This window comes from Bufo bufo, chromosome 1 (assembly GCF_905171765.1).
Source record: "Bufo bufo chromosome 1, aBufBuf1.1, whole genome shotgun sequence".
In the NCBI taxonomy this organism is placed as follows: Eukaryota; Metazoa; Chordata; class Amphibia; order Anura; family Bufonidae; genus Bufo; species Bufo bufo.
In genome coordinates this window covers 124,019,141-124,028,206 of record NC_053389.1, presented here as the reverse complement: position 1 = coordinate 124,028,206, position 9,066 = coordinate 124,019,141, and positions in this window count along the sequence as shown.

Here is a 9,066-nt window from a genome sequence, read left to right as displayed (position 1 = left end):
ACCCCCCTTCCCCCCCGACTGTGGGACATTGAAAACGGTTTTGTGTATTCAGCTTATTTCGATTTTGAGGGAAATATCCCATCTATTTTATAATAATAAGTAAAAGTTAAGTATTAAACAATCCAGATCACTAAATTTCGATTTCCAATATGGACAATCACAATACATTAGTAAGTGCCTTGTATTCACATAATTTACATAATAAATGACATTTGCTGAAGGGACACAACCCCTTTAAATATATTAAACATACAATTTTGCTGAGTCAATGATTAAACCTGATAAAACACACTTACCAGGGTTACACAGGATACAGCAACTTCCCCGGGAACTAAGGCAACCATTGCCAAGAACAGTCTGAATGTACAGGATCTGGAGAACCCCACATAACAAACTCGACATCACCACGTCCATTCTGCACGGTCAAAGATCTAATACTATTAAAGCGCCGATGCTCTTAAAATCCTACTTGAAAGCTGATAAAAATCTACAAAAAAACACACATAAAAAAAGTTAGTTATCACAGACATGTCCTGGAACTGCCCTATTGAATCTGTAAATAATACATTATGGCCACATTCTGATTTTACAAGCTTCAGATAAGCGTCTACAGAGGCGGTGCTCATCTCTGCCACTTGCGCCCGTGGTGAGCTCCTCTTTCCGTGCTGCTTCATCTTCCAAAAGAGGATCTTCAGCAGCTGAGACGTGCATAATAACCATCTGATCCAAGTATGGAACTCCTTGGCGTCGTCTTACAATTGACATTTCATATATACAGGTAACATCAGTGTATTATAAGATATTTCAAAGGAGAATCCAACCTAAACCTGAATGTTCTGCTTTGGATGGGGGCAAGGATGACCAGACGAGGAAGAGAAGCAGGTTGTGAGTTCTCCGTCTGCTTCTTGCCGCTGCCTGTGTAGAAGAAAACCACAGCCTCCAGGAAGAGAAATTTGGAGACTTTGCTGCACGGCTCGCCAGTATCCTCCTGAGCATGCAAAGGTCCAACAGCTGGATGTGATGATGTCACTTGACAAGTGTAGAGGAAGACAAAGCCGATACAGAGCAGCAAATGCTCAGCTGTGAGGTCTCAAGTGTTTCAGGTCACAGACCTTGAAAAATCTCCTCCTTTATGTACAAGAGAAGGGTATGGAGGAGGAGGAGGAAGAGCTGAGCAAATAGTATTCTTTGTCAATTATTTAATGGTGAATTGCATTTGCCTAGAATGCTTATCATCTACTTATGTCAAATGAGTCATCACCTATGTACGCAAAAAATGATTCCATATTTTTAATAAAGGCCAATTGAAAAAATTATTTTTAGCTCAAAATGAGTACAATGCAATAATTAAAAAAAATTGCCCCCAAAGGTGTACATAGCCTTTAAGTAAAAAGGGGGAAGGAGGGGGGGTGCACTATCCCATCATGCACACTTACTTAGCTGTTTTTGTAACTCCGCTAGAAGTGAAAAGAGGATTCTGGGAGTTGTAGTTTCAGAACGGCTGGAGAGCCGGAGGTTGCTGATCCCTGTTAGAGCCTGGATTAATCCAATGTACTGTAAGTAATCATAAAGAGCCTAGAGCAACCCAATGTAACTACAGTATAGAAATACATAACTATAGAATAGAAAAAATACAGAGAACATTCCGCCTTCCAAATCAGGGAAAAGTATCATCGAATGATTTGTGCCTCTTCTGTGCTTTGGACCCGGTTTTGACTTACAGATACTAATGCAGAATATTGTCCAGAATAAAGAATGACATCTTCAAAAATTCTTTGTTTTCAGTTCATTACAGTTATCACAGAATGAACAGAAAATGAATATGAAGATCTATGATCCAAAGATGCAAACAGAGCCACCTGGTGGTGAAATAGAGATAAGGCGTGCTCTCTTCTGTATGACATAAAAATGACAAATTATTTTTTAAACTCCTTTTTATTGAATAGTGAATAAAGTGTTGGTACTATTAGAAATATTAAAGGGGTATTGCCATCTCAGACAATGGGGTCATATCTTTAGGATATGCCACTATTGTCTGATAGGTGCAGGTCCCACCTCTGGAACCCGTACCTATCTTGTAAACGCAGCTGAAAATTAAGCTGGCAAAGTGGTGGCCAGCAGTGTCGGGTCTGGCCACCACCAAGCATTCCTATTGGCCCACCGAAAAAAGCTGATCGGTGTGCTCGGCTATTTTCGGAATCCCCATAGCAAAAATGGGAGCACACAGCACTTGCGTAGCCACCACTTCCATTCACTTCTATGGGGCAGACGGCAGCCCCATAAAAATGATTGAAGGGTGGCCGCGCATGCCCAGTGCGCCCTCCTTCACTTTGCCGGCTGCGTTTACAAGATAGTTGTGGGTCCCAGAGGTGGGAGCTGCACCTATCACACAATGGGGGCATATCCTAGTGGTATGCCCCCCATTGTATGAGATGGGAAAACCCCTTTAAGTGCCTAGAACTTACAGTCCATGTAGAATGATTAAAAAAAAATACAAATAGATCTCATCCAATCAGTTTAAAAATCCCCAAAAAAAGCCCTACAAGAAAATGCTTATCATGTACATTTTAAGAACAAGAGGAATGCATATTTCTATAGGACTAGGATGTGAAAAGTGTCAGTGGTGATGTACACCGCGCTCCGCATGCTGGACATTTCCTGCTTTTAAAGGTAACGGGGGAATATTTATCAAGTCAAGCGTTTTGTATGCCGGTCTTGATATCCCCTGCAACCCTGGAGGATGCGCTCACCCAGTGGCGTACCAAGGGGGGGGCGGCCCGCCCCGGGTGCCACTCACAAGGGGGGTGCCATGACGGAGTCACCCCTCCATCCACTGCTGCACCGCGACTCCGCCAGGCGCCGGCTTCTGTGGAAGGATTATTGCGGCGGCGCGCAACATGACGTCACGACGCTGACGCCGCGCCGCCTTCACGGATCTTTTAAAGAAGCGGAAGGATCCATTACCAGTGGTCGGACGGAGCCTGAGGCATCATCAAAATGTGAGTAAATAATTGTGTAATTAAGGGGTGTGTGTGTGTGTAATTAAGTGGGGGTTTGTAATTAAGGGGGGGGGTGTAATTAAGGGATGTGTGTGTGTAATTAAGGGAGGGGTTTGTAATTAAGGTGGGGAGGGAGGGGGTGTAATTAAGGGGGGGGGGTCTAATTAAGGGGGGGTGTAATTAAGGGAGGGGGTGTAATTAAGGTGGGGAGGGAGGGGGTGTAATTAAGGGAGGAGGTGACGTGTAATTAAGGGAGGGGGTGTAATTAAAGGGGAGAAGAGAGGGGGTGTAATAAATATTATTGAAAACATTGAAAAAAGTTTGTGCATGTTTTCTTAACTTTCTTGGGGGGGGGGGGGGGGCAAACAAAGGGTTCGCCCCGGGTGCCAAATGCTCTAGGTATGCCCCTGCGCTCACCCCTCGTCCTCAATTAAACGTGTGCCTAGAATGAAATTGAATAACGAGTTGGCGTAGATTTCAGTAATCATTTACACCAAAAAACTGGCGTCAATGATGTTAAATCTAATGGCGCCTCTGACCCCAACCAAACCACGCCTATGCCACGTCTCCTTTTTGGAAAGTGGCAAGGACGGCACAAAGACATCAAGTGTGCAAATATTTTTGTGTCAATGGCGTTAGAAAAGTTGCAGACCCGCAGTTCGATACTTTTCTATGCAAGTTTTTTGGCAAAAAAGGGTTCACAAATCTCAACCAAGTTAATTAGAAAAAACAACAACATGATACTGCAGCTCATCCAAACTGAAGTGAAAGGTCCGGAGGTGTCATATCGGAATCAATCCATAGATGGGAGAGACGCTGTAAAGGGAGAAAGCAGCCATGTTGGTGGCCACGAGTACTGCACAAATGACCATATCTATAATATAATTAGCAAAATGCCTCTAGGGTGACTGATAAATGGTATGAAACAGGGCAGAAGATGTGTCCCAGATGGTGTGTTATACGTGTACTCCAGCTTTGTAAGAAAAAATTCTCCAACTGCACGCCTATAACAAAAAATACAGGGGGGGGGGGGGGGGGGGGGGGGGGGGGGGTGGGGGTGTTCATCCATATGTGTTGAAAAGCTCTTGATCAAGGTGCAAGGTGTATAGAAATTAGGGATTTTGAACTAGCCAGGTACATACGGGTTATGAGTCATTTCCTTCTAGTTTTTAAGTACATGATGCAATATCTGAACTCAGTGTCTCCAACACGTGTTGTTCACAAAACCACAATATCAGATACAATTTCTAGTGAGTTCTCATTTTCATGAATGACACAGAACCCTTTACATGTAACAACCAATATCTACAAATCAGATGTGTCAACCTGTCCCTCCATATTCATATACTGCAGGACAACCCCTTTAAGCTCAGACTGTTTCCAAATCCTGTTTTCCTGAGAAAACAACCTGACCATTACAGTGTATATTACACGATGGGACTGTTATGTCCTAACTCCTTTCTGCTCCCTGTCAATAGTAAAGGACAAATGTAAAAACGTGAATGCCCACGTCAGGTGCATATAGGTCAGATCACGTCTATGCACCGCGAGTGTACTGAGTTCAGAACCTGCTGGAAATCCTAATGGTCTTTCATATGACTTGCTTGTCCATGAGAGATATCTGTAGGCTCTTGTGGTCCCATGTACTTGAATTATTGGGTTATCAATAATTAAAATAAGAAGAAGGCTAGCTCCCACTTACAAGTAAAGTCATTTCCTAGGTTATGACAATGTATGAGTGAGCGTAATGAAAAATGTCAGTTGTGGGTTCCCACAGTTCATCACTTTTGACCATTGAGCTCTACGCCTTAAAAGGGCCGGAAACAACGACAGTATTAGAATCAGTCATTAGTAAAGTGTCTGGTTTCTATCGTAGCTACATGCACAACTCATTAACATGTTAAGATACAATGTTCTGTAAATGACCACTTTGACTAATTTGCTCTAATTTCACTGATAATAGTTGACAATCCCTGAAATACTAACTTTTTTTCTCCAGGTCAGTTTTTGAGAAAAAGTAATTGTAGTTTACCACACCCAAATACAGTATATATTTTCCTGTATCAATCAAACATTTGGACCATGTAGCTTTCAAGCCTTGATAAGCTCTTGTTATGAGCAAGAAGGTTCTCCTAATGGATCACTACCAAAACTATGCTGATAGCATCAGTAGTCCTTCTCCTTTGATATATTGGTGGCATCAGCAGTCTTTTCCAAAGGATCAAACCCCTGATGTGTTAGTAGCACCAGCAGTCCTTCTCAAAAGATTAAACCTTCAATTTGTTGTTGACACCAGCAGTCCTTTCCAAATGAAAAGGTCTCCACTTTGCTGGTGGCACCAGCAGTCAAAACTTCACTGAGCAGAACTTATACAAAATATCATACCTCCACTGGTAACATGAGCAGTCCTTGCCCAAAAGAGCAGACCTCCACTGCGCTAGTGGCATCAGCGGTCCTTGCTCAAAAGATCAAACCTCCTCTGTGCCTGCGACACCGGCAGTCCTTGCTAGAAATTTCTGCTGTGCTGATGATATGCCGGCTCTCTCCCAAAGGATCAGACCTTGGCTTTGTCACTGACACAACCAGTCCTTCCTAAAGGATCAAACCTTCACTGAACAGGTGGCTTTAGTGGTCTTTGCTCAAAAGGGGTAGACGGCCACAATGTTGGCGCAATAGCAGTCTGTCCTCTAAAAGATCAAATCTCTGCTCTCCTGGTGTCATAAATAGTCCTTCTCATAGGATCAGACCCCTGCCATACTAGTGGTATCAGCAGTCCTTCCCAAACTATTAGACCTCCACTGTCTTGGTGGTGCCGCCAGTCCTTCCCAAAGGAGTAGATCTCAACTATGCTAGTCATGCCACCATTCCTTTATAAAGAGAAGACCACCACTGTGTTGGTGGAGCCAACAATCCTTCAAAAAAGACCACTTCTTCAACCTGCTGGTGATGGCAGCAGAAGCAGTGCTATAGGGATTTGAGAACCTTCACAATGAGATTTCTAACTCCAGTGTTGATAAGGCCTTGTATTGTATATGACTGCTGTAGACTCAATGTTATTTAGTAAATTAGTGAACATGGAAACAGATCATGTTTGTGAAATGCGAATTTCCCTTCAATGGAACCATATTTTCCGCATGAAGACTATGGATGGTTAAAATACATAACCAGGTAATGATTTAGATGCCATCAATTGACGAATCCTCTGCTCATCTCTGTTTTGATTGTTAGAATTTATTGTATTGAGGTGACCATTTATACTTGTTTGGTTGACAGTATAACATCTACTACTTTAACCACATGTTCCATCACAGAACTGTACTAATGGGTCACTGATCTTTGTAACGCATGGATGTCTCATGTCCTCCAGATCAAGATTGTAGATGCTCTCCACCATGGCTAATAGATGAAGGTCCTGAATACGGGAATTTCCTCTATTAATGCAGCAACTCAAGATCAGAATCAAACAGAAGGCAGAGAGAAAACCATTTCCAAAGGAATGTGATGGTAATCCTTTCCATCAATCTGGAATTTAGAATTCACAAATATAATCACCCTTCCACTGTTAATAAAGCTGAGCACATGCCGGAAATGTAATTTAACTGCTTCATGAGCGTACGTTGACTATAAACATCCGGCAGTCCACACTTAACTCTGCATAGATGTTCCTCAATGTCAAGCTGCATGCTAATCGTGTAGCTACAAGAGTCGGGGTCCACTGTCAGTGACAGCCAGGTTCCCCCCAGAGAAGGCAAGGACAAGTTTTTACCATCCCTGCCTTCTTCATCACTGTACACACAGTGCTCAATGAGCTCTTCGTATACAATCCCATCTGGATTGTGGGAGTTAAACCAACCGGACCTTAAGCCACCGTGAGGATGAGGAATCCATGAGTCCTCTCTCTGAATGGTGTGGTAGTGCACATCAGCTTCCTTGCTGTCTTACATTTAGACCTTTTTCTACGTCTGAAACAAGTGTAGAAAATAGTAAATGAGATGCCGGCCCATCCCCTTCCACGCCACAATTTTAGACCTGCCATCTGTGCCTGATATACGCCTAATTTAGGCGTATTTAAGCTTAGTAAATGACCCCCATAATCTACAAAGCAGATAATCAAGTAACACATCCGTTATTTTCATTAGCAGACATGCAGGATTTATAAAAATAAAAATAAAATACTCTCTGGATGTCAGATCTACAAAATTATGTCAATTTGCTTCATTCATGAGATAAAGGCAGTAAATGTCTCACAGTGTATGAGAAATGTGTCACTCTGGACCCTGTAATGTATGAGAGATGTGTCACTCTGGACCCTGTAATGTATGAGAAATGTGTTACTCTGGACCCTGTACTGGGGTTAGATGCTGGTATACACTTTGTGCTTGAAATGACAAAAATGTCTCATAAAAGTGTCAGGACAACATAAAAACTAAATTCTGCTGTCCCCACCTGACCCTTATCCTTCACTTTCACAGACATTAGCGAATTTCATATTGTTACATTTGTTTGCGATCCGTTTACTGGTAAAAGCAGAATTGCGTTATGGATTCCGTTACCACGGACCATAACGCAATTCTATGACGGAATGCATTTAGAGGCATTCCGTTATTCATTCCATCATAATAGAAGTCTATGGGCTGCATAACGGATCCGTCCCGTTTCCGTTATGCAGAGGAGTCCTCTAAAGGCATTCCGTTATGCGTTCCATCTTAGAATTGCGTTATGGTCTGTGGTAACGGAATCCGTAACGCAATTCTGCTTTTAACAGTAAACGAATCGCAAGCGAATTTCATAAGCGGCAATTCGCTCATCTCTAGTGTGCAGTATTAATGGAGGATCATGACCCTCACACACTGTCACACACAGATACTGTAGACCAGGCACTCCAGCTGTGGTGGAACTACGACTCCCAGCATGCTCCATTGACTCCTTTGGGAGTTCTGAGAACAGCCAAGGAGGTGTGCATGCTGGGAGTCGTAGTTTCACCACAGCTGGAGTCCGTCATCACCACTCTCACACGCGGTCAGCACATACTGTAGAACTACAGATAACTGTACAAGATGAAATCCTTACTGTGTGGCTGGAGGGAAGAGCTGTCTGTGCACATTTCCTCTCTCTCTGCCGGTCCACGAATGAAATGAACTGCAATGTGATCTTTAAGTGATATTTAAACTTGGACTTTCCCATGGGGGTGGTGGGTGGGGGTGTGAGTAAGCAAGTTTACCTTTTGATGTGAAAAGCCTCTGCTATTATAATGTCCTGTCAATCTCCTCGTTAGTAAGGCTCATTCTCCTCATTAAAAATAATCGTCTTTTTCTCAGTCTGTACTTTATACACTTTCTGACTTTGCTTTAATAGAAATCAGCTCCCCATGCAATGACTTCCTGATGAGCTTGTGTTTGTTTTCAGCAGCCAATAGATATGCAGGAAGGAGGGGCAGAGCTACAGCCTCAACCAATGGCAAGACAGGAGGTGTGCCTCAGACTACTTCAGACTCTCTATAGGCACTGTAGCTAATGTATAGTCACAGATCACAGCTCTCCCTAATGGAGCTCAGCTAACACCTCAAATGTGATATACCTAATAAGGCTACTTTCACACTAGCGTTTTTCTTTTCTGGCATAGAGTTCCGTCACAGGGGCTCAATACCGGAAAATAACTGATCAGGTATATCCCCATGCATTCTGAATGGAGAGCAATCTGTTCAGGATGCATCAGGATGTCTTCAGTTCAGTCTTTTTGACTGATCAGGCAAAAGATAAAACCGCAGCATGCTACGGATTTATCTACGGCGCAAATAACTGAAGACTTGCCTGAATGCCGGATCCGGCATTTTTTCCCATAGGAATGTATTAGTGCCGGATCCAGCATTCAAAATACCGCAATGCTGGATCCGTCCTTCCGGTCTGCGCATGCGCAGACCGGTAAAAATGTGACAAAAGAGACAAGACGGATCCGTTCTCGCAATGCATTTGTGAGACGGATCACAAATGCTTTCAGTCACATCCAGATCGGCTGATCCGGCAGGCAGTTCAGACGACGGAACTGCCCGCCGGATCACACTGCCGCA